At 35.1% G+C, this 25,509-nt stretch overlaps 1 protein-coding gene and 1 long non-coding RNA gene across 5 annotated transcripts in view; one reads left to right on the plus strand and one right to left on the minus strand.

The window, feature by feature from the left end:
• Window positions 1-25,509, plus strand: part of Dh31 (diuretic hormone 31) — a 66,542-nt gene that overhangs the window by 7,045 nt on the left and 33,988 nt on the right.
• Window positions 15,306-24,434, minus strand: LOC119630366 (uncharacterized). The gene is made up of 3 exons (XR_005246140.2): window positions 24,213-24,434; window positions 22,690-22,760; window positions 15,306-15,621 (listed from the first exon to the last, which is right to left on the minus strand). It is a non-coding gene; the product is annotated as an uncharacterized LOC119630366 (long non-coding RNA).

A 25,509-nucleotide genomic window follows, 5' to 3' on the forward strand; every position in this document is an offset into this window, starting at 1 on the left:
GCGGTCCGTGCTGGAGGCATGGTCCAGGCGGCTGGCCGATCCTTCGGCTGGTCGTAGGACCGTCGAGGCGATTCGCCCGATTCTTGTGGATTGGGTGAATCGTGACAGAGGACGCCTCACTTTCCGGCTCACGCAGGTGCTCACTGGGCATGGTTGCTTCGGTGAGTTCCTGCACCGGATCGGAGCCGAGCCGACGGCAGAGTGCTACCATTGTGGTTGCGACTTGGACACGGCGGAGCACACGCTCGTTGCCTGCCCCGCATGGGAGGGGTGGCGCCGTGTCCTCGTCGCAAAAATAGGAAACGACTTGTCGTTGCCGAGTGTTGTGGCATCGATGCTCGGCAGCGACGAGTCGTGGAAGGCGATGCTCGACTTCTGCGAGTGCACCATCTCGCAGAAGGAGGCGGCGGGGCGCGTGAGAGACGCACAAGCCCGCCGCCGTCGAGCGGGGGCCAGGGAGGCGGATCTCGCCCTAGCCCTGGCCCTCTAAGTGTTTCGGGTCCCCCTCATATGTCGGTCTGGGGCCCGGCGAAGGGGGCCTAAGAAGACGACGTGCAAGCTGCTCTGCACGCGTTTTACGCAAGAGCATCCGGGTGACGGAAGGCCGGCTATCCTCGACCCACGCTGGTTCTGACCCAGCGGGGTATTTCGTAGGATAACCAATTCAAACCGGCGCCATCTAGGCGGGCTTCGGACAGCCTGCCGACCGAGAGGGCTGGTGGTCGTGGCGCCGACGATCGCTGGCCCGGCGTCCCGAGGGGGAGGGTGATGGGAGAGATGTGCTCCGCACTAAACGCTTCACTCTCCTCCCCTTGCCTTTTCATGAGTTCTGTCTCATGCGAGGGTTGGACGTTGGTTGTTGAGCGACAGGAGGTTTTAGTCGGTTCGACTCCGACATGCCCTATCCTCCATCCCAGTGGAGGGTGGGAGTCCGGCGATTTCCTCCTGACAAAAAAAAAAAAAAAAAAAAAAAAAAATGTTCTATGCTCTCTTAAACCATTCACACAGATCGTGATGAAACTTTTTAAAGTCCAGTTTTTAAAGTGGCACTCCAGGAAAGATTTCTATAACCCTTAACGGACAAATGGTGATGCCCAAATAATTTCCTGAGTTCGTTGTTTTTACCTTTTTTTTTAGTCACCCAATTATTTTTTTTGCATTCAGAACAAAGCCTACGCGGCGCTTCAGACGATAACTATTTCTCTAAGGGTCGATTCGACCAAACAAGAGTAAATCTTATTCTTAGAATAACTCGTCATTTAATCGAGAGTAAATCAATTTTACGTTTTACCATCTACAATTCTAAGAATAGTGGGCCTATTCGGGAATTGTTACTATACCGCCGTTTCGCACGGAATAACGGAGCTATTCCTAGAATAAAGTAATGGCGTCTGTCAGTCCAACATCTGATTTCTGTCATTTCATAAATATTTATTCTGTTTTATTTTCAAGTCAACGCAATGCACTAAATTATTATTAATAGTTTGGCATTGTATAATGCAACGTTTAAACGAAAAAAGATAAAACCACACGACAAAACTTGACAATTCCCTCAAACAAACAACAAATAAAAATAATACGTTTGACAGCTGGATATCTTTCACAACAGCTACTTTTTCACACTAAAATACGGCAAAATCGAGTTGACGCTATGTATGCTCTTACACTATGCCGTTGAACAACAACATTTATTTGCCGGATTTTATTTTTGTTCACCATTCACTCTGCTATTCGCGTATTGTTATTCCTAGCGCAAGTATACGTGGAAAAACGACTATGGATTTACTCGAGATTAAAATCATGGAATAGGTTATTCCTCGTATAGTTACTCGAGTATAAATTGAAGTTTGGTCGAATCCACCCTAAGATAAATATTTATGAATTAATTTTGACGTAAATTACGTTTTTACTCGATTATGTTTGACGCTGTCAGCTGTCAACCAGTTAAATGAATACCAACTAGTTATGTAGGTATTTAAATTGGAACTGTTTATTTTTTCTACGTACGTCAGAGGAAACACGAAAAGGCCCTAAAGTCCAAATGTGGAATAATCTACTTTCATTATTCCCCGCGATTAAGGTTCAAGTTCGGACCATTATATACGAGTAACGTTCATAGCGAGTTTTCAACGTCTCGATCCTAATTTGTATTTAGTGTTCAAATTTAACTTTGTTACTCGTAAATTTGGAGCATACTTCAAAAAATAAAATCAGCGTAATACCCGAAGAAAATCCGAGAGTAGTATCGGATATTTTACTGATGGTTCGGGCGATAATCGAAGCGACCACTACCATATTATAGTATATTTGATTCGGTGGTGCAGTGGTTAGCGGGCATGACTGTTGCGCCAAGGGTCGTGGGTTTCATTCCCACATCGGAAAAACATTGTGTGATGAGCAGGTTGGTTTGGTCTTTGGTTGCTTATTAATATGGATTTATGTTATTATTTATATTTAAACTTATACCATTCCCTTGAATCCATAGCACAGGAAATCCTAAATTGTGGTCGGATTACCATGAGCGATTTATTTTTGATTATTATTTACTAGCCGTACATACTCGCTCACTTCGTTGGGCATTTAAAATTAACATTATTATTTATTTTCATTATTATTAGGGAGTCCAACACTTATATAAATATTAGCCTATCCATTAAGTACATGTAGTTGCTACATGAATACCAAGTTTCAAGTCAATCGGATGCATGGTTCAGTAGTTATATCGGAACATCCGTAAAAACTACTGTAGATGTATATATTAGTATAGATATAGTAAGATATATTTAGATTATATATCTGACGTAAAACAGTCACATGTTACCGTTTGAAGGGTGGGGAAAGCCATTGTGTTAACCAAACGAGACATCGATCTTATGTGTTAAATGGGCGGCATTCGCGTTCCAATATCTATTCGCTTCGGTAATTCGAGAACAGATGAGCTCTACCATCGAGTGTTAAAATAATAGTTATAAATATTTTGTTCTGTTCGCATATTTTACTTACGTTTTCCATTGGCAATAAATAGGCAGTCGAGGATGTCAATGCTGTCTTGAAAACCTCGAAATAACTACTAAGATACCCTGTATAACGGAAACATGATTTTTATAGTAAAAATAAATGGGGCTCAACCAATCCCAACGGTCTTACCACCGTTGGGAATGTATAAGAAAAAAAGTAGTAGAATGTAATAATTGCCAAGAAGTTTGATAAATTATTTTTCGTAGACACTGATTCAACTTTAAATTGATAAATTATTCTCAGTTGAGATTAATCGTTAAAACATTCGTTATTGCTTTTTTTATTTAAAAAATTAAATATACAACGAAAATTCTAGAAGTAAAATTAATGTGATTCAATATATATTATCAAGAAACGAAACAAGATCCATTGGTTAACAATTATAATTGATTTCCGTTACAAGTGAACTACTTTTTCATTAATAGTATGGAATATTTTCCCTAACGATACGATCGGATACGCCTCAAATGAGTACAGGAAACCCACAAATAATTATTGTTTCTACATACAATACTACAGAATCTACAAAACGATTCTCAGCGGTTATTGGAGTGGTTACTACCAGGCCATAATGCTCAGGCGGCGTGTTTTATTAAATAGGAAAGATGGTGGTATCTAAGAGAACTTGTCGTGGGGTAGTTTTGACCATTACAGGGCAGGTTGAGCCCGGTTTGTGGGCTCTATGCCTAACAGATCAGGGGTAAAATATTTGCTGGATTTATATATATGCTAGTATTGGTGTGGACAGGAGACGTGGCTTGTTTAACTTTTAAAAAATTCCTCGTGTCTAACTTAAAACTAGCTAACATCTAACTTACGGATAACTTACAAACTAACCCTTGAGAGCTTACAAAGCGCTCTACTATTTAACTACGAATTAGGGGACAGAGTTAATTAAGAAAAATACTTAAACCTCACCACCAGTAACAGAAGAAATGTATATAGCGACATGAGCTCGCAATTTCGATTTCTTTAGAATTGGTTTTAATTTAGAAAACCTTAGAAACCAGCAGTACTCCCACATCGTACCACCTCCAGTATAAAAGCTTAATTCAGCTAAAACTATTTTATGGTATACAATTTATATTCTAATCATGTGCAATTAGGGTCACAAATAAATTTTATTTAATGTCATAACAAACAGATACCTTCCTCGAGCAACAATAATTACGAAAGATTTATTTGTTAGTAAAATTATTGTTTCCTTGAAAGTCCTGGGCGTTTCGGATGCCTTTCGGAGTAATTAGGGCAATGTGATACTGCGCTTTAAAATCTACTTTAATTATTATTGTTGTCATCAGCAATTATAATTCTCATAACCCTATTCTGTTTTATATCAAAATTGTTATAGACTTACAGTTAGCTGCAAAATTCGGAAATCGACAGTCTCTAGCTTGTGTTTTTGTGTACATTTTTAGATTTGAAACAAAAACAAACACACCGAGACGGGAACGTCAAATATCTTTATCAGAGATACGTATTTCGATAGGGACCAAAATTTTTTTTTATTGGAATGGAGGGACTTCTAGCGAAGTAGCTTTCCGGGGCTAACTTCTTATTTTATACACTAATACATAGATAAGTGTATAAAATAAGAATTTTCTAGTGGTAGGACGTCTTGTTAGTCCGCACGGGTAGGTACCACTGCCCTGCCTATTTCTGCCGTGAAGCAGTAATGCGTTTCTGTTTGAAGGGCGGGGCAGCCGTTGTAACTATAATGAGACCTTACAACTCATATCTCAAGGTGGGTGGCACGTTTACGTTGTAGATATCTACGGGCTTCAGTAACAACTTAACCCCAGGTGGGCTGTGAGATCGTCCACCCATCGAAACAAAAAAAATATTTGTAACTTAGAATATCGTGAAAATCTACGTTGTTCGGATATCATTGGCGTCTGGTGAACCCCCACAGGAAGGTATCACCGTCCTGCCCATTTCTACCGTGAAGCAGTAATGTTTTTCGCTTTAAAGGGTGGAGCAACCGTTGTACTATAAAAACGGAGACTTAGAACTCATGTCTCAACGCATTTACATTGTTAATATCTATGGGCTCCGGTGAACACTTAACACCTATTGGGCTGGTCTATGCATATTAACAAGTTAGAAAATCATGAGGCTCGGCTGTCTCGTAATGCCCGGCGATCATTACAGGGCGAAAGCAAATTTTGTAAAGTGTCACCTTATTACAAAGGGATTAATGTGAGGTAGGAAATCCATGAAGTTATCTAGAGTGACTCTCAGATACTGGATCCTCCTGAATGAATTGCCGAGAATGATGATTGGGGGATTTGAGATATCCATCTGGGTTGAACCATCTTGAACTTTTTGAACGACAAAAAGGTATTTTTTAATAAATTGTCTTTTTTACTTCCGTAGAAGACAAACCGCCCAACTAATAAACTGGTTATCGTGACTCAAAGACAAGGGCACAGTCAGGTTGACGCTCTTTAAAGTTTGGTATAAACTCATATTATAGCCGTAAAGGTGGACTGAACTACATTGAAGCCGAATGGTGATAACCGAATTTATATTTAATAATGTCATCTTGAGGCAAAAGGTCGATATCTCTATTGTATTCGTACTAATGGTTGACTTAAGTTTCAAATTGTGGTGCATGTGTGGCCTCACAATAACATCAGCTATTACGCAAAATAATAATTAATAAACATAGTCACTATTTTATTTTACATATCGACGCTTGAAAGGCAAACGTGACTAAGCGACAATAACTGCTTCGTACATAAATGATAGGCAATAATATTCGATGCGCAAATAAAATTTATATATCTATGTCCATTAAAATCATTTAAATCCTTCAGCTAAATTCGTTAAAATATAATTTTTTTCAGGTATTTCAACTTTAATTTAGTCTACTGTAAAGTTCACGCATTGTCGCTCAGTCACGTTTGTCTTTCAAGCGTCGATATGCAAACGCTAAAGTCATAAGCTGAATCAAATTACAAGACACATATGTATAGAAATATTAACATGTTTCGCTTTCTAAATTGAGAACAAAAACAAAGGACAACACGTATAGATAATTTTCTCGTAAAACAGAACAACTCTTCACAAATATCATGAGCATACACGTATGTTTATCTATTATCTTGCGTTATTCTCAGTAAAAGAGACTCCTCGAAGCGCCATTGAAATTCTCTAAACGATTCGCGTCAACAACTTCATTCTTTTCATACGAACTGCCAATTTGCCGTTCGAAATACCTATGACATCGTGTTGAGTCGACGAATACGACTTGCTATCGTAAATGACAGTAGTTTGATTTCAAATACAATATTATTTTGAAAATGTTAGGGTTTTTTTTGAGGTATCGATTTGAAATAAACTGGACTTAAAATATAAAAAAAATACTTTACCGTGCTTGCTCACAGTAAAGCAACAGTTAAGTTTTTTTTTTAAATGATCTCCGAAGATTATTTTGGCTAAAGTGAAAGCTGCTAGTTTATGTAGACGAAAAGTGTACATTTAACTGCATTATTTCTGGTAGTGGTCCCACTTGTGAGTCCGCACGTGTAGGTACTACCACCCTGCTTATTTTTGCCGTGAAGCAGTAATGCGTTTCGGTTTGAAGGGTGGGGCAGCCGTTGTAACTATACTGAGACCTTAGAACTCATATCTCATGGTTGGTGGCGGCATTTACTTTGTGGATGTCTTCGATCAACAATTTTAATCGAAGGTTGATGTCTATGGGCTCCGGTAACTATTTAACCAGGTGGGCTGTGAGCTCGCCCACCCATCTGTGCAACAAAAAAAGAACTTAATTTAATCATATTTTGACTCTTTGCATGCAAATTATCTATTAAAAAACCAATTCCAAGTAAAAAAGTAGATATGCTCTTTTCTGTGTCAGTCGACGCAATGCTCTATATCCCCTTTGAAAACTCGATACGAATATTCAATTGATTCCTTCAGTTTCGTTTTTCCTCAAACCAAATATCAAAAGTATAAGTTTACATAAACCCATACAATAATATGGACACAATTCGCAAGGAAATACCCCAAGGGATTTGTATGCCAACGGTATAAGTTACTCTCTGAAAATAAGTCACATTACATAAATAGCTATAAATATATAACTATAATAAATAGTTTAAGCTAATCTTATTTTTTAATGGTTGTAGTTTATTTATGCAGTCGATAGTCTATAGATAAAAATAAATAATAAACTCGAAGTAAAAATTTAAGTAAATAATTTACTTCAATTTATTTTAAAGCAAAATCATTTTATCGATATAATTTTCAACAATTATAAAAAGGATTAGACTAATTAACATTGCTTAACAAATCTAGAAAGGTGAAAGAAATAGAGTAGTCCGATGTATCGACGTATCAATGGTTGTAAAATCAAATAGCCTAAAACAAAGCCTGGTTTATTTTGATGGGATTTTTTCTATCGTTTTGTGTAGTTTAAGTTCACACCGTTTTGTTTTAAGATATGAGACAACTACGAGGGTTCCTTAAGCTGATTTCCATTGATTGTGAATTTCTATTTATATTATTTATTTATGAATTAAATGGAATTAATGATGGAATAAAGAAATCTCTTATTTGTCTTATTTTATTTTATCTTACTTAATCTCCTTGCTAGTAAATTAATGGTTTAAAATAATTATAATAACTAAAAAAATATTCTCTTGATGATGAATATTTAAATTCCCAAGACAGAATTCATTCGATACTTTATCGTAAAATTCGATTGTTTTCTTTCAATTTTCCTTCAGTTTTTTTTTTATGAAACCGATCCATCAGTTTCTTCTGTTTCATTGTTCGTTTCATAATAGCCGCAGTATAGAATTTCAAGTGAAGTGTCAATAGAAAAGCCGGCTTTGTCAACCTACGCATAAAAACTATTATCATCTGTTTGCGTCAAACAAGTGTAACGGTTAATGGCAAAAACTTCGATTAAGAAGAGCAAAATATCTTTAGTTTACTTTTTTACAGTTTTTATTTTTATTTAACGCTTCTATGATAATATAATAATAATAATAATAAGCCTTTCATTCCATGCAAATAGTAGGTTACATACATATTTCAAATATAAAGAGGAAGAAAAGAAAAAAGAAAAGAAAAAATAATGTGATGCTATTAACACGTATTTCACAAAAAAAAAATCTTCCCCTTTCTTTAAAAAGTATAAATGTAGATAGTGCTTTAAAAAAAGTTTGAATTGTGAATATAGAAGTTTGTTTGCACGAACCCTCCTCAAGTGAAGATGAAGGCTTCTTCTAATGAAAACCATGTGTCTCTATCTTGGGCTATTTGCGGCCAGCGGGTACCAGCTATTTTTATCAGCTCGTCTGTCCATCTCAAGTGGGGTCCCTTCTATGATACATGTACGTAAATGAATATTACATAAAACTCAAGTGAATACAAAGCTCGTAATGTACTTAACACTGAATTTAAACTAGAAAGAAGGAAGATGAGTTTAATGAGTAATTTTATTTTATAATAAAACTCTTCTCGAAATAACTGGAAATCTTAATGGTAATTGAAATAGAATAGGAATAGAAATGGAAATGTTACATGTACATACATTTATGATAATTTGTGTTTTAAAGCTGGAAGTCGCATTGGCATGGCTATTTGTCGACTACGGTTAGGTTCTGGACATTTCAAATGTCAGCTCTGTTTATCTATTGACTTATTCACAGTTAAAAATTTAAGAGCCACGGATGCTTCTATCCCATAGACCTATATAGTAGGGACACGACATATTGTTCTATACGTACAATTGCTTATATAAATAGCACCCATTTTGAAGGCACATACATAAACATATATCTATCTCGTTCTTACTCAGCACTTTAACTCGCAGGAAAACAATATAACAGTATTTCAGTGCGTACATAAAATGAAACATGAATATACGTAAATATCTCCGTCTCCGTCTAATGAGGCCGAAAATCCGCCATGTTTAGCGCGCCAAATGTCATTGTCACGTCAGTTCGGCCGTCTGTTTTGGGTTGTACATTATTTATTGACTTTGATATCGATTTAATATAATTGATTATATAAAATTTCATAATTTATCATGCTTAAAACATACAAAAATAATAATTAAAACGTATTTTATAGGATCTCAAGAAAGTCGATGCCCTAAAACTATTATCTATTTATGTATTTAAATTCATTATCATCCTCATCTGAAAAATCCATTTTTCGGTCGGAATCTATTGATCATGACACTAATCATAAATACCACTTTAAAATATGTCATCAAAACATATTTAGACATTCTGTTTAGATATTTCGGGAAAAAGGCTACCGACAAAATCTCTTCGGAACTATTTAAATAAAATAGTTTTATTCCGCAGTGAGTAAAACACTATTGTAAATTTGTTAAATATTTAATAATTAAGTGATTTTAGAGAGGAAGTCACAAGGAATGACGTTTGTAAATAATGAATAAATGTTCTGTAGGTGTTTTTTTTTTCACGCAGTCCCTTGATAAGTTTAAAATTTGAATCACTCTCAAGCGAAAGTGATTCAAATGGTGCGGCGCACCTTCCTTGGGGTGCGCTGCGGTAGTATGTTACGGACTTTAGAGTCAGCAAAACAATTAAAATAGATAGTAATAGTCTAAGAAAAACACGTACTCAAAACACGATAACATTCAGCATGCTAGAAATGGGCAGATGGCACTGTACTACGCCATATCTTTATGTTTTGCGGCAAACGACAACTTTATAAAATCAGTGTAGCAACTTTTAAAAATCATCATATCGTTTACTTGGCAAATTCGAAGGACGAACTTGTCTTAGATTTCACCCATCTAAATCATATCATATTTGCACATAACAATATACCTACTTACTTCCCATTAAAGTATAAATTCTACAAATAAATAATACTCAACAATATTTAAAATAAAATGAGCCAAGAACGTTTATCGATAAAACCTGATAACATTGAAATCTTTTGTACAGCACTAAAGCCGCCATGTTTTGTGGCCAGATGACGTCACAGTGGCACGAAATTTTGGTTGACGTTTCATTTCCATAGGTTTCCTACTTCATTGTTCTATCCCCTACAATTAATAAATAATTAATTACGATTTTTTTTCTTTGTTTTTAACATGTTTTTTATGTACAAAAAGAACGTGTGAAGAGTATGCGCTACCAATTTCACCTGTTATGTGAGGGCATTTAGCTCGTAACGAGGTTCTGGCTTCACGCTCCCGTCATTTCAGAGTTAATGCGGCTTTTACGGCTTGATGAAATAATAGCAAATATATGCACCGAATATGGGATTACCTTCGAAGGCTTCGTAAAAAATCAATTTGCTTAATGTAACTTTACTCTTTCGCGAAAGGAAATTTTGCTAAACACTTTGAACACAAATGTTCACGATTGACTTCCACGGTGAAGGAATAACATCGTGTAATAAAAATGAAACCCGCAAAATTATAATTTGCGTAATTACTCGTGGTAGGACCTCTTGTGAGTCCGCGCGGGTAGGTACCACCCTGCCTATTTCTGCCGTGAAGCAGTAATGCGTTTCGGTTTGAAGGGTGAGGCAGCCGTTGTAACTATACTTGAGACCTCAGAACTTGTACCTCAAGGTGGGTGGCGCGTTTACGTTGTAGATGTCTATGGGCTCCAGTAACCATTTAACACTAGGTGGGCTGTGAGTTCGTCCTTCCGTCTAAACAAAAAAAAAACTCTCAGTTAGGTAAAAATTAAATATAGAAGACTTGAAATCAGTTGCTTGTAAGTTGCTTACTACTTTAGGAGCTATCGATATAAAAATGCCTAGAAATGGAATTCTTCACGAGCATCTCATGAATTGTGACAACAGAAACACATTGGAAGCACTAGAAACTGTAAAGCTAAATTATATACGTGCTTCGAATATTGAAGAGTAAATTGTTTTAGAATCACATCAGTTCACGGTTCGTAGTTCTTAATTCGTTTTGACAATTATGTCGTTGTCGAACTGGGAACTTCTTTGATCTTTAAACGCGAATGGTTCTTTCAGAATGTCTCAGAGATTTTGAGGATTACTAGTCTAAACATAAGGGAGTTTTGAAACGAGATTCTCGCTAGAATAATGAATATTTTCCTCATTATATGAAAATTTATCGTGGTAAGCATTCGAAATGCGGGACTTTGTTTCTTAACTGGTAAAATTAACAATCATAAATTCTGTGAAATACATTATTTTATTGAGTCTACTCACACGCGTGCATCTGTCTTATGTTTATTGTATTATATCAAGTTGTCTGTTATTTAGATGTATAAGTTATTGAACTATGTATATGTTTTGTAATATTTCATCAAAATCCGTCTTGTGGTTTTAGCGTAAAAGATTACCAAACACGCATCCAACCTCACAAGCTTTCCGATTTATACCAACATACAAGAAAAATCTGGGTCAGATCATTTCCCAACTAAATATAACCTAATCATAATCAATTAAATGTAATCAATTTTTAGTTTCTAATAAGTGGAGATATTAAATATTTTCTTACTTAGTGACAAAGTATTATTTTGGATTTTATATTTCTTAAAAATTACTCATTGTATTTTTACTTTTCTAATTTCATGATGTTGTCAACTATTGCACTGTCGATTGCACCTGTAATTGAGGTAACATCTGCCATGTGCTTATTGTCAATAATTGCACTAACTTCTAGAATGTTTTAATTTGGTATTTCACATATACATAGTTTTTTTTTATTGCTTAGATGGGTGGACGAGATGTTAAGTGGTTACCGGAGCCTTTAAACGTCTGCAACGTAAGTGCTGCCATCCACGTTGAGATATGAGCTCTAAGGTCTCAAGTATAGTTACAACGGCTGCCACACCCTTCAAACCGAATCGCATTAAGTACTGCTTCACGGCTGAAATAGGCAGGGTGGTGGTACCTACCCGTGCGGACTAACAAAAGGTCCTACCGTCAGTAATTACGCAAATTATAATTTTGCGTAATGCAGCTTACACTCCCGTTTATAATTTTCATTATAAACGGGAGCCGCGAAAGCAGATTTTATGATCGATTGTACTAAAACTAATGATTTATTGAAGTGATCTCATGAGTGAAGTGTTGACTTTGCGGTAAGAAGATTTCCACGTATCCATTTCATTCCAAAATGCTAAGCTCGCCATCGCGTAGTAAATCCTCGTATACTGTTTTTACGTTAGTTCCATAAGTAAATGCAATTACTTACTGAAAAACAAAACAAGCATTTGAACTCTTCTCACGCTCTGCAATTATCCACTACTGAACATTTCCGAGTAGATATATTCGTATTCAATCTATTCAACTGTATGATTCCGCTAATTTCCACATGGCGCTGCTACCAACTTAGACAGATCAAAGAATTTGTACAGAACGGAAGGAAGGAAGAAACGTCATTGATCCAGTATTATGGGTCAACGGCGACTGTAATGACATAAGGAAACTGCTTTAATAGCCACCAATATTAATTGGAGTAGCACTAAATTTCTCGAGACTTCGGTTCTGTCTTTATTTTGTACCGTATGTTCCATTGGGAGTGCTCTAAGGAATTGTTTGAGATGTTTCCATCATCTCGTTTTTACCATCGCACCGCCCGTCGCCGGAGTAGAGTTCATCCGTACTACTTAGTGCGCTTCTAGAGATTTTTTTGCCACGTAACGTCCGTAAAAAATTACATATCAGTTAAAAAACTACATGAAATTTTGCTGAATCAGGCAAGCCTTTAAAAAGAGCCAACATAACCGTAAAGTCCGTGGATCGTATAACAGCTAATAAACGGACGTGGCGCGCGTTTTTCGCCAAAGTATAAATATTATGTACCGAAATTTCAGTGGATGACGGAAAACGATCCCCCCTAACTGTTTATCGGAGCAATTAACTTTACGTTGGCGACGCTGCCGGCATATTTTGTGACTCGGTAAATTGATAGAGCAGCCTTGTCGGGGGTGTGAAAAATTAGGTGGAAATAGCTATTTGTACACATGTTTTGAGACGGACCCTATTTTGATACAAACCGTTTTCTTCAGTGTTCATATATTTCGATTTCTGCTAAAATGTACTAGTTTTGTTTTGTAAACTTTATAATAACTACGTTTAAAAAAAACACACACACACATTACCACAACGGGATTCAGTGCTGGTATTTCCTTATCGTTGTAGTGATCGGTGATATAACTTAGCTCGTCGAATTTGTTTGAAAACAAATATGTGTTTTTATTTACAGCTTTACGGACACTTTAATAACAGCTCTAAAATACCAACCAAACCCAACCAAAACGTCAGTAACATGGAGATCATAAAGTTAAATCTATTACAAAATAAAAATCAGTTCACAAATCATTAACCAAAATATGAACGTGAAACATCGGCACAATATTTCTGTGTGTAATGCCAGATATGACATTTGATTTATGAGCTAATCCGAAGCGTAGGGAAAAGGGCGAAAAATTCGCCAATATGAGCACACTACGTGAAGATCCGCCTAATGTCAACTAAGGAATGGGGTAACCACAGTTAATAGCATTATGGGCAATCATTAGCATTTAATGTGATCTGAAATTGAACATATTTGCCATTACAGTAGATGATAATGATGTTGAAACTCTTGCTATTGAAAAGTTTTTCAACTAAGAATGTTTGTAGGCTTTAGGTTGTAAACATAAATGCCGACCGACAAAAGAACGCGTTTTGGTCATCCTTTCACTTTGAAAAATTTAAAATGATTACATAGATTAGTGTTAGATTAATCTTAGATTAGCCTTAAATTAGTTATAGATTTAGTCTCTCTTGATTAGATGACTTCCCGAGAAATCAAATGAGCGTTAACGCAATTGGCAGGGGCACATACCGTCATATGTTTTCATTAGTCTGTGAAACCCTCTCGGTATTAACTACATAAAAAATACAAAAAATTCCTAATGTCTGTTATACTCTAATTTATTAGACCTCTTAATCGTAATTTTCTTCTCAGTAATATTTGAATGGCCTAAATGGGTTCTGCTCCAGCGAAATGAGACAATATATTATGAGATCTAAACTAATTACTCAAGATTGGGCTATTTACTTAATCATCCCTATTCTTCTTAATCTCTAAAATAAATTAAATCTTATAAAACTAATTTCTCACATAAATATATATTCATTCAAAAAAATCCGTCACAGCGATAATATAATGTATTCGTAAGTTCATAATAATATATTATATAGGGAATCAACCGCGAAATTAAGTCGTAAAAGCTTGTTTTACTTGTGCACCTATTGAACAAGTTTAATTATTTTGTATATATAATAATAAAGTTTGATAAATGGATATCATTTTTATTTTAAAATAAATGCAAAACTCAAAAAATCCAATATACGTTTGAAGATGCTAGATGAGCTTATGCTTTCTTATCTAAAAACACAAAAACATTATTCTCTAAGCCGATAGCAGCTATTAAAATGAAGGTATGCAAACAATGGAAAACAATTTGTAGATAATCATGCTTGGGATATTTACAACGATAACGCTTGAAAATATATTTCGTAAACAATTTGGTTGATTAAGAAAAACAAAAGAATGCTGTTTTAAGCGAAAAGAGGATGTGATCGAACGCAGGCAATTGTTTTTCGAATAACTCTGAAGCGTGGTACAACAATGGATCAAGCTGTTTAACTCTATATTTTCCAAAATACTATAATATAATTAGTATACCCAAAAATTAAAGTTTTTCAGTATCAAGACTACAAAAAACAATAAGGATAAAAAAGTCAAAATACACGCTTGTACAATCTATGTATGTACAATCGTACAATGATTGTACGTATGTACAATCAGATGCATTGAAAAAGGCGTGAATGGGAACGGACGGTGACATCGACCCGTTTTGGTTAAGACCACGCCTTGCCACAAACCTAACTTTCGCCGGATCTTCTCAGCGGGTCGCGATTTCGATCCGGTAGTAGATTCATTCGCAAATCAGCTACTCTTGAGCTGTAAGGACTCCCTTGGAGGTGCGGGTAGCTGTTAGAAAATCCCGTCCCTTCTGGCTGAGCCCTTGCTCGCCCACCTGTCCTTCTTGTGAAACTGGAAGGCCTCCGGGAGACCAGTAAACCCTCAATAATAATAAAAAAGAACAAACCTAACTTTGCATAAATATAAAAATAGATTAATAATTATATTCTGCTCTAACAAGGTAAGGCCGTTGGTAAAACCAGTCCAAAGTAAATGGAGACAAATATTTATTTGGGAAACTAATTATAATTACTTATGTTTAGAAACAAAATCAAAAATTAAAAAAATACCTGGATATTTGAAATCTCCAGAGAACATTATTAAAGTTTAGAACCGAATAACGTCAGTTGGGTGACATAAAAATAAAGTTCCATTACATGTTAGTGTAAGTACAGAGCGATCGATTGGCGGTGTATTGAATTTCGGTTCAACTGGCTGGTTTTGGTGTAAGGCGGAATCCAGGAACATCAGCAACACTGACTGCCTTTCAACCAAGTTGTTGTGTTGATTGAGGTAACCCCTTTTACTTCTTTCGGGTTCTGCTCTCACGTAGGACTTGGAGGTTCGGGAGAAAGTAGAGCGGAATCGTAAAGTGGGCTATTTAAGTGGAGTCTCAGTCCCTAATCCCAGTTCTGAAAAAAAAAGCACTATCAAAATAGGATGCAGTGCGGAAACGTTGTAAGGCTGTACAGAATTAAAATGGAACAAAACCCGGTTAAGGTAGAAGTTATGTAGAATTACATCCCGAAAAAGAACATAAAACACCATGAAATAGCCTCATTGAAGGTTTCATCTTCACGGATTATGTAATTTAAAATTTTAATCAGAACAAACCGACATTTGTATGAATGAGTTCCCTTGAATTTATTTCGTTCTTGATGTCGAGTAATGTAAGGTTTTGCCTACTTAAAATACATACAAAGAAAAAACATGAATTTTAATTATAAAAGTTTCTAAAAATTAAAGTGTTAATAGTTGTGGCATCATAAAATAACAACGACAATAAGATAACGATATTGAAGCAAAATACGAAACTGGCAAAGTTGTACTGAAAAGATTGTTCGAAAAGATTGGAGATGTGTTGTAAAATTGCATTAAAAAGAATTTAAAGTTTACAATAAATTTTAAATTCGGATTGTTTCTGCGCACATGCTTATTTGGACTAAATCCTGAATACGCAGTTTGCATGCAACTTTGTCATTAGAGGATTATTATTTGACGCCAATAAAAATACACTAAGATCTTGCAATTCTATCGCAATTACAAGATAATTCTATGACCGGCTTCAACAATATTCATCACACAAAGTAATAACATTCGAAGTGAACTGAAAACTTGAAACTGCAACAAATTTCTGAGGGATTTAAGTAAATATTTCATTGAGGAAGAAAGGTCTCATTTGATTAGTCGTTCCCAAAAAAAGGCAAGCCTAAGGGAAATAAGAACTGTACAAATATTTGTTGTAATTTCCTAAGTATTTTGACCCTTTGTGTAAAATATCGGACTGTAGGTATAAATATTAGGTCAAAAGGAACGGAGAAAACGTGAGAATATAATTTGATTGTTCTAGATTTTTATTTTTGGAACGCCATCTGTTCTTCAACCCGTATCTACCCGATGCTAAGTGTAGATCTTCAAATGCACTCCATTCTTTTTCCACTTCAATTCTTGGAACGTCATGCTTATGAATTATTTACGACGTTTTGGCTATATTTTCGTTTATTAAATCTAGACCAGTTTATCGCCTACCGGTGGTAATCTGACAATGTAACTGCCGTCATTTATTACTACCGATTTTCAGTGCTACTAAGACAGTCGCCGTTCCATTTATTTTACAAAAACTAATTCGTGCACACACCTCAAATAAACAGGTCTAATGTTTTCTTATAAATAAAATTATTTGCTTACGACCTATCTGTTACTAAGAGGATACCATTGTAAATACCATAGCTCACCTAGAAACTTGAGGCCGAAGGTTATTCAAATAATTTCGCTCTTCAAACGGAGCCGATGTTTTATTTGCGGTAGAAAGATTGAAGGCTATCACTTTGTGCTCTAAACGCGTCTTTCATCATTTAAAGTCAACAAAAAACTATGTCTCCATTCACATGCATAGACTGTTCACCCGATAAAATATATGATGGCACTAAATTTGACATACAGCATCAAGTTCCGAGTCCAATGAAATAATTTCTCCGTCCGTCAAGTGTACTTTATAAACCGCAATTTTATTGCCAACCTTTAATTTATGTTTTTTTTTATTGCTTACATGGGCGGACGAGCTCATAGCCCACCTAGTGTTGAGTGGTTACTGAAGCCCATGGACATCTACAACGTAACCCACCCTTCAAACCGAAACGCATTAATATCAAAATTACTTTCAGAAGGAGCGCATCGTCTTTACAGATAATAATCGACAGGCAAGAATCAATCAAATTGACGGATCGCCGAGTTATAAACTCGTTAGGTACCCGATAAATATATGTATTGTTATTTATTTAACAAACATGTTCCCGAAAGAAAATACAGCTTCTGTTTTTTCTCTTGCTGTTGTCGTCCCTAATTAGTTTCGTACAAATTAAATTTGCAGTTGACAAGAAGGGAGATAACTGTTAGGGCTTTATTTATTTGTGGCGGTATTATTTATTTTTTTCATATAAAAGTTTTCTTTTGTGTTATGTTAACATAGATGTGAAAATAAATAGAACTAATGGTATAGTTAATGATTTGATAATTCCATCAAATAAATGTTAATTTTACTAGTGGTAAGTTGCAATTGACCTCACGCGGATAGGTTTAATGATCTTGAATATTTCGATATTGTGATGTTCCAATAACAACTTTCACTTAATATTAGGTGGGCCGTGGACTTACTCACATATTCTTGCAAAAAACACACAAATACGAATTTCTCTTACTCGCAATAAATATTTTTCAGCGAGTTGAAAGTGGTAACAAAATTTTTGTAGTAGCCACTTCAAGACCAATTTTATCAAGATAAGTGCCTGTTATTTTGGAGGACTCCATATTTTTACAGCAAGTTAGTGCTAAAGGAAATGGACTTTGCACCCGTAAGTGCCTGCCACTGTGAGCTAAAATTATTTGCTGAAGTTTAAAGAAAATAGAACCTTTTCTATTTTCTAGCGAAATAGCGTTGGTTGAACATTTAATCAGGATTTTCTATTGAAATAATAATTTGTTAACAATAAAAAAGTTGTATACTCCTTCGAATATATACAGAATAGAAAACTACTATTATTTCTTATGTATTTCGGTCGAACTCAAACGAACTCTGCCATTCAGTGCTTAATGGAAACCATCGCAATAGCAGCTGAAGTCTTAATTTTACGGTCTCAATCGTCAAAGTAATTGTAAGTATTTCGCGACAGAGTTAGGAATAGTGGCGTTTGATACCTATCTGTAAGGATTTCCTGAAAATCTTCGACTACTTATTGTTTAGTCAGCTGCAATGTAACCCTAACTATTATTAGCTTCTCCGCGTTAACACTGCTTGGCAAAATTTTTCCTGAAAAATTTGGACACTCAGATCGATACGTGTCCTATCTATTTTTTTTATTTTTTATTATCTTTTAAAGGTTTTTGACCGTTATACTAAAAATGAGGCTAAATAAAATCTGATTTTGCTTCCTGGATTTGTATCATCCTATATATTGATATCGCAAAGCAGACATTTGATCCAATTTTAAGGTTGTGGCAGGCGCTACATAATAAAATTGAGAATTTGTTCATGTCTCAAAGTAGTTGACGGCATCCATGTTTGATGTCTACAAAATGCGGTAATAGGCGGTAATAACATGAAGTGGGTATTCAACTCATTCATCTATATCGTTCATCGGTACAGAGGTTTTAATGGGGTGTTACCTGATAAGCGGATACTGATGGCTATAAATCTGTACAGAAATGTTGGCTTGTTCATAAACACAATACTAAAACCGCTCTACTCCAAAAAACATTTTTTTATAAAATTTAAAAACATAAAATACAACATAAATAAATAACAACGTAATATTTGTTTCACGAAATTAAAGACCGTAAATACATATATATTAACTACCACCGGAGTGCCAAATTTGTATAGAAAAGTCGGCTTGTTCATTAAAATAAAAACAATACTAAAATCGCTCTACTCCGAAAAACATTTTTTTATAAAATTGAAAAACTATACTTGTATAGTATATACTATACTGTAACTATACTTGAGACATTAGAACTTGTATCTCAAGGTGGGTGGCGCATTTACGTTGTGGATGTCTATGGGCTCCAGTAACCACTTAACACCAGGTGGGCTGTGAGCTCGTCCACACATCTAAGTAATAAAAAATAAATAAAAAAAATCAGAATAAATAAAAAAAACAACGTAATATTTGTTTCACGAAATTAAAGACCTTTAATACATATTAAATACCACCGGAGTGCCAATTGAGTCGAACGAAAATACTCTTACTAACCTTTACGCAAATTCATTTTCAAGCTATCTGGCTTCGTTGCACTTGAACACAGAAAAGCTTTCAAAATGGCAGCAAAAAAAAAAAACATTCGAATGAATGGAGTTCTGTTGTTTTTTCAGTTGCTCATTAACGGCTCGCCTTTACGGCCTCGTTATAAAATAGCGGAACGGGGGGAAGAATTCTCATTGCAACACTACGGGAATTAGCAATCCGGTAAAAAATAATCAGAACATTAATTCCGATTAATGTTCTGATTATTTTTTACCGGATTGTTCAATTGGATTCGTACTGTCCGGATTAATTGGTTTAAGAGCTTTTAAAGCACTTTTTTACGCTCAAAGTGCAGTCGTGCATTTACTAAGTGGCGATCATGAATTTAACCGAATTATAGGATACTAAAGTTGTTCATAATGACGCAGGTAATTTTATCTACCATCAATTTAAAAAAGTCAATAAGTACGCGTAGTATTATGAAAGTTGTGCAAAAACAGCGAATTTAAAGAATTCTCAAAATTGTAGATCCCTCAAGTTGTGTGGCGAAGTTCACATTGATTTATCTATAGACTCCACTATTCACTTATAGCCAGATGAAACGTGCGCCCGTTCGACTCTATACGCGGAAAAAAATATTGTTAAGGTGTTGTAGTTTGAAGTTTGATGAAACGAAAATACGACACTAAAAAGAGACAAACATTTAATACCTCTATAGAATTTAGCCAGCGAAAGAATGAGATAAAATACTTCGCAAAATTTCACTTCTAGCTGTGAACTGCAAATTGGTCTTTACACTCATAATATGTATTTTTTCTGATTTCATAGCATAAGAGGAAGTAATAAAAAAAAAACTTTGAAACATTGCATTCGGTCACATTGTATTTCCCTAGACTTTTCTTTCGTTGAATTCTGTGGTAATATACCCGTGATGTTTATATCCCCAATGTTTCCCTCGCGCATAAAATGTATTCCATCTGTTATTTATTTGAGACGGTTTCGACAGAGAAAACTGCCTTCTGAATGAATTTCAGTCTCAGATAAAATAACGAAATTTCATAATAATTGTTGATGTAACATTAGTGTCAAAAAATTAAATTGCTAAAATATTTATGAACAATACTTTTACTTAGTTTTTAATAAGTAAGTGTTACTTGAAAAAAGTCATTAGAATGATCAAATATAAGGTTAAGCAGTATTAAATTAGCACTAATCTGGACAATGATAAATTATTTGTCTCGTTTAAGAACAGCTCTTTGCCAACCCTAATGGATTTGACATTTCATTAATTATTCTTAAAATATCTGCTAACGTTATGTAAATTTTTTTAGATGAGACGAGCTAACGGTTTCACCTTGTATTACGCGGAAGATAAATTAATGATCTTAACATAACTGTTATCTATGCTAAGAACTACATCTAATACCAACCGAAAAGGATTTTATCTGGTGGCTATAGCGACGAAAGGGAAGATCTTCCACCGAGCGAGTGATATTGCTCGGTAGACCGACGGTCCGAATGTTATTTGTTCGGAACTTGTATATTTGCAAGCTTATCTTGAAGGAAGCGAGATTGAGGCATCTGTCAAATATCTTGTGTTGTATGATGGCTACCGCCACAATCTTGTTCATTGCTATAGAATATATGCAAAATAACACAATAACATTTCATTGCATTTGCATAATGTATATTGTCGACTTTATTGGTGGTAGGACCTCTTGTGAGACCACGCGGGTAGGAACCACCACCCCGCCTATTTCTGCCGTGAAGCAGTAATGCGTTTCGGTTTGAAGGGTGGGTAGCCGTTGTAACTACACTGAGAGACCTTAGAACTTATATCTCAAGGTGGGTAGCGCATTTACATCGAAGATGTCTATGGCCTCCAGTAACCACTTAACACCAGGTGGGCTGTGAGCTCGTCTACCCATTTAAGTGATACAAAAATAAAATAATAATACAGAAAATGTGATTTAGAAAAAATAAAACTAAAATACAATGTGAGTACTTCTGCGAGCAATCTCTTCCAGTCAACCTTTCGACGGAGATGATTTAGGAAATTGGAGGGGTTGGCATAATCCAAGGACATAATAAAAAAACTTACAGAATTACAAAATTGAAATGTAGAAATACATACAAGTAAATATAAATTTAACGAATATTACATAATCATATTTATATAATATAATACTTACCAAAACCTATTCATTAACAATAATTTATTTATATTATTTACTAGCTGACCCGGCGAACTTTGTTTCGCCTCAGAGGCAATATATGAGCAGACTTTTGATTTTATCAAGATCATTTTTTATTTCGATAATTAATGTAAATTAAAAAAGCAAGCATTTCAATGATTCTTTATGGGCTATGTATTTTGGTTGTTATTATTATCATTATATTCTTATTTCTTGTTCTTCTTCAGCCCTTTCACTCGCAATGTTTCCAATCCCAGTTGCATTACGGCTTCGTCGGGAAAGATTTGATCGTGTTGGTTGCGGCATGGCTTTCTTAATGATTATCTCGGCACAATAAGCTAATAGAAACTCGATACAAACACATCAACCGATCAACTTCAAAATTCTACTATAATTAACCATGGACTACATTACGTTTAGCTGTCAGTTGCGTTTTGTTAATCCATATCAATTCCGTTTTTTTTATATCACGTTTTATCTCACGTCCCACGGGAACGTGGTAAAAAGTATCCTTCTCCTGGTTCTAAGCCACCTTCCCACCAATTTTCAGCCAAATCAGTTCAGCCGTTCTTGAGTTATAAATAGTGTAACTAACACGACTTTCTTTTATATATATAGATATTGTAATAATAGAATAATTCGTTATTTTTGATGGCAAAGCGTATTATGAGCTTGCAGTAGCTATCACCTGTAGGGTAGGTATCTGCTTCTCCCACGAAGCAACCGTGTGTTCCAATCGAAAGAGTGGAGCACTCGTAAATCAACACAATTGAGACTGCAGGCACGTTTCAAAGTGAATATCGGGATTTATGTTTTTAAATATTATTGACGAAATAAACGTACTCTCTTCCTTCTTCTAGAGTAGGAAAGACACTCACTGTTTGTTTAAATTTAAGTATTACATAAAATTGGAAATATGACTTTTTATTTAATCTATAATATTATAAAATTAATTTAAAAAAGAATATAATAGAAAATAGATTTTCGCAAACATAACTTTCAAGCATAAAATAACGTCGGTCAGGTACTTTATCACGCGACTTACCTTGTTTGATGTCATTTTAGTTACCGTCGTAAAAGTTTAACGTTGTGTCGATGGGTCGAAACATGTCTCATCTACATAAAGAAGAAAAAAAGAAAGATCAATATCAAATAAAGTACGTACCAGTAGTGATTTAGTATATCTAGGTAAAAAAAACTCTTCGTTAAGTAACGCAAAAGTTCATGACCTAACTCGCAAATAGATTACTGTTTTCACGCGACTCATAGCAACTATTTTATAACAAAAAAAGATATAAACAAAAACAGATTTGTGGTTAAGCCGTATAATTTTAATTACGTCTAGAACTCGCGAAATCCGAAGAATAATAGTTTTTATTTATTATAAGAGAATAAATTTTAGACATCAATTTTCTTTGCCAGAACAAATAAAGGAATTTAGCGAAATAAAGTAACATAAATTTTTAATGTATAGAAAAGTAATTCAAAGAATTGAAATGATTTTAATATGAGCAACATATTCGGATACAAAACTTCAATGCATACAGAAATAAAATGTGATTGGTCCAATTTGTTTCTTTTCTTACAATTTTTATTAAAAATTATATACAATATATAAAAAAGAGGTTTGAATCCACCAAAAACCAATAATTCAACCGGTCACCGGAACTGTGAGTTTCATATGAAGATTTTGCCTTGTTACCCAAAAGAAAGTATAAGATTTTTGTACTAAAATGTTTTTTTTAAGCAGCCCTAATAAAATTATTTATATCATTTCCAAGTACAATACACTTTTAAAATGACGTTGAGTACGTGAGCTAATTAGTTTTTCGTGCTTTCTGTGTACCGGAATATTATGACAACATAGAGTGTGAACTGACATCAACAACACATCAGATTGGAGCGCTATCGCATTATAAAATGGACAATATAATTATAGATTGCCTAGAGCTACATTAAAATTCTATGAGTGTGTAAAAGTCATATTGAAATCACCAAAATTACAAATACAAATTACAATATATTATATATCTTCATACCGTAACTATGTAAAAAAATTTAGATTCTCGAGGTGGTACGACGTGTTGTAAAACCCGCACGTTAGTTTTATTAATTTGCCTATTTCTGATGTAAAAAGTTTACAGAATCTGGTTTGAATAGGCATTATATGTACAATTCAATTGAAGCAACACAACCCTTTAACACCAAGTGTGCCGAGAGTTACCCACCCGGGGGATTATGTTCAATTAAAATCTGCTATAGTTTTGAACAGACCGCCGATAATACATTTTAACATAAAAAAGAAGTCAGATAACGAAGTGTCAGATTAAGTTGCACCTTTTCAGTTAACTGGAGCGTAACGGACACAAACCCTTATCTGATTCAGACTTCTGACATATTGTAATGAGACAAGTTATTATTGAAATGTATGTTATATTATTACAACAAAAGTCACCAAATCATACCATATTTGTAGAAGTCTGAACTATACTGTCATTATAATTTATATCATGCTTAGAAAAAAAATTGTATTATGTTCAGGTAGCATTTTAAAAATGACATACATACTTTGGTTTCAGCAAATCGGCATCAGTCTACTTAAAGTTTCGAGTTAGGAAAATTTGCGATTTGCTACTTCATTGTGTGACGCATGCATAATTTCTCACCTGAAAAATTAGGAAACAAGTTAGCAATCATTAAACAAGAATTAAAACGATAAAAATGACGTACATTTTTCCTGTGGAACGCCTTAAACTTAAACTTTGTTCGTGCCTCGCTTACACTGACCCCAATTCATAACCAGTGCTTTCGATTACATTAATGATAAATTTCATAAGCTTATGGATTCACCATTTTTTGAGATAAGATAAAAAGGAATTGATTTGAACTAGCTTTGGTTTAAACTGGTGGTAGGACGTCTTGTGAGTCCGCGCGGGTAGTTACCACCATCCTGTCTATTTTTGCGGTGAAGCAGAAATGCGTTTTGGTTTAAAGGGCGGAGCAGCCGTTGTATTGTAAAAAACCTTGGAACTTATGTCTCTCATGTGGCGGAATTTACGTTGTAGACGTCTATGAGCTCCGGTAACCACTTAACACCACTTGGGCCTTGAGCTTGTCCATCCATCTAAGCGATAAAATAAAGAAATACTTTTACAGGAATAAAAATGTCTGTGTAGATTAGAAAGAACATACCGGGTACCGAATAATTTTCTTTAAATTAGTTATGTTAAGGAATGAATGACCTTCATCGATATGTTAATGCGGTTGGTTATTTGATACATCTTGCATTGTATATCCAATAAACGGCTTCCTTTTTCATTTCGTTCATCGATACAGAACAGGCCACCGTTAAACAGTTTACAAGTACGTATAGAAGGAACAATGGAGGAAGATATATATAAGAAGTATAATTATTAATTTATTGAGAAAAGAAAAAATCTTGTCTTTTTAATAAGTACACATTTTAGAAACTGGTAACATTTAAGAACCTGGTAGACCTCCCCTGTTGCACATGAGGTCGCTGACCCCGCGCGTGGGGTGCTTCCAATGATGCTCCAATGCGCGCAATGAAACTAAACAAGGAAAATGAATTTGACGATGATTTTGGATAGCTGTGCTTGAATCACTAGCTCTATAACTAGTTGTTATTTTTGGCAATATTTTCCTTGTATCCGGTTTTTCTAGTGTGTCCCAGATTTGAAGCACTTATTATACGTATTAATAATGAAAACGAAACCCATGTTCAGGCTTATTTTTTATATTATCCAATGAAATACCCAGAGAAGTGCCAAGGCGAGGGAAATGTAAACGATGCAACAACAGACCGCAGAAACCGTAGCTTAACTTTTTTAGAAGCTCTCGCTCA

This window comes from Bombyx mori, chromosome 23 (assembly GCF_030269925.1).
Source record: "Bombyx mori chromosome 23, ASM3026992v2".
NCBI lineage: Eukaryota > Metazoa > Arthropoda > Insecta > Lepidoptera > Bombycidae > Bombyx > Bombyx mori.